The following is a 2,246-nucleotide window of genomic DNA, read 5'->3' on the forward strand; positions in this document are numbered from 1 at the left end:
ACACACACACATACACACACACACACACACACACACACACACACGCACACACACACACACACACACACACACACACACACACTGTGGAACCAGGCGCTCGTCAATTTTGGGGGCCTGCGGAGTTTATAAACTTAAAGCTTGTTCATTTGTCTTGGTTTGGATGAAAAAAATATCCATTTACCTAAAATACAAGTCGAGATATTTGCGAATGAAGGAGGTGGGGGTCATCTGCTAGTTTCAGAGGTAAAATTTGTGAGAAAATGGCCGCCAAAAATGGGTTCTTTCCTTAGCTTGAGAGTTCGCAGAAACTGAAAACGTCCGTGGTTTCGTGCCCGTAATCAACGCTTTTCAGTAAAAGTCCACACAGAAATGTGTTCTTTAATGGGCATGAAAAGTGTTGAGCAAACAAAATAAAAAATATAAAAAAAACAAACAAAAAACAAACAAAACAAAAAAATTTCGATAAAAATCCACAAACCTGCGGGAAAAGTGCCAGTCTCTTCACTTTGGTTATTTTGACGAGAGGCTGATTCCACCACGCTGCCTCACATAATATAAACCATTTTTTTCCACCCCGGGCGGTGCTACTGACTGAAGGGTCTTTAGGCCGTTCCCAAAGGCGGGATATTAACATGTCCTAATGCACAGTAGAATTGTAAATGGGCTGATCCAACAATGTCATGCTCATAACTCTGCCTGGACTGCGCCAGGGAACTGCTGATTTTTTCCCCTAATCCTTTCTATCGTCATTTTTTTCCCTCTACTTCTTTTGTATGTTTGTCACTCTCTTGTGACCCGCTATTTCCGGAGTGCTTTGATAATCGAAGCAGACTTTGTGCTTTCGAGGCAAGAGAGGTGAGCAGAGTAAGTCTGATTCCCTGTAAGGGTTTCTCTGTTGACATCCACCCCTTGGCGTTCATATGACCTTATGCAGTTTCGAGCACCGTAAAACCTCTACTGCCTTTATGGCAAGTTGTAAAATGAAAAATGAAAACGTACTATTTAAAATTGTTATTGTTACTTATAAGAGTTGTTTTAAATCTCAAATATATTTACACTGAATGTTTATTGTTACCTATAAGAGTTGTTTTAAATCACAAATATATTTACACTGAATGTTTATTGTCACCTATAAGAGTTGTTTTAAATCACAAATATATTTACACTGAATGTTTATTGTTACCTATAAGAGTTGTTTTAAATCACAAATATATTTACACTGAATTTTAATATTTTAACATTTTAGCATTTCAAAGTCAATTAGTTAACCAATCGTGCTGTGAACTTTTGCGAAAGTAAACAACTTGTGTTTCGCGCGCTCATATTATGACCTTAGCAGTTGCGAGCGCCGTAAAACCCTATACTACACACACAAACCTCTACTAAAACAAAACAAACAAAACCATAATTTGTTCCTCCTCAGTTATCGAACAATGTGAAGAACAAGAAAGAAGAAGAAGAGAATGAGCAAGCACCGGCGGATTTGAACGCTGACCTTGAAGAGAATGTCCCAATGCTGTATGCCTGCGCCACCATGTGGCACGAGACCAAGACAGAGATGGTGCAGCTGCTCAAGTCCTTGCACAGGTCAGTGGGCTTGTTGATGTGTGTGTGTGTGTGTGTGTGTGTGTGTGTGTGTGTGTGTGTGTGTGTGTGTGTGTGCAGCTGCTTAAGTCCTTGCACAGGTCAGTCGGCTTGTTGGTGTGTGTGTGTGCAGCTGCTTAAGTCATTGCATAAGTCGGTCGGCTTGTTGGTGTGGTCTGCTCATCCTTCTTCCCTGTCATACTCTCTGGTAACATCTCTTCGAATATATATACCCTTGTATTTATATATATATGTACGTATGTCTTTTTGTGTCTCTCTATATCTCTGTATGTCTCTATTTTTGTCTCTGTTTGTCATATCTCTGTATATCTCTGTATATCTCTGTAAATCTCTGTATATCTCTGTATATCTCTGTATATCTCTGTATATCTCTGTATATCTCTATATATCTCTATATATCTCTATATGTTCCTTCTTTCCTTCCCAGACTAGACAGAGACCAGTACGTGCGAAGATACGCCAGGGAACAACACAAGAAGAAAGACCCCGACTTCTACAACTTCGAAGGTAAAAACTCCAGCCCTGACGGAAACTGTGGGTGGCTGGCGGGTGCTCTGGTGTTGTTTGCTCATTCTTTCCCGTCAAACATCTATCGTCCTTTTGTTTCTATCTCCCGTCCGTCCTTTTGTGGTTCTCACGCT

At 40.3% G+C, this 2,246-nt stretch overlaps 1 protein-coding gene across 1 annotated transcript in view; it reads left to right on the forward strand.

Moving 5' to 3' along the window:
• Positions 1-2,246, forward strand: part of LOC101861723 (chitin synthase chs-2) — a gene marked incomplete at its 3' end in the record, with an annotated part of 78,176 nt that overhangs the window by 43,443 nt on the left and 32,487 nt on the right.

The sequence above is a fragment of the Aplysia californica genome, unplaced genomic scaffold (assembly GCF_000002075.1).
Source record: "Aplysia californica isolate F4 #8 unplaced genomic scaffold, AplCal3.0 scaffold00123, whole genome shotgun sequence".
NCBI classification, from domain to species: Eukaryota; Metazoa; Mollusca; class Gastropoda; order Aplysiida; family Aplysiidae; genus Aplysia; species Aplysia californica.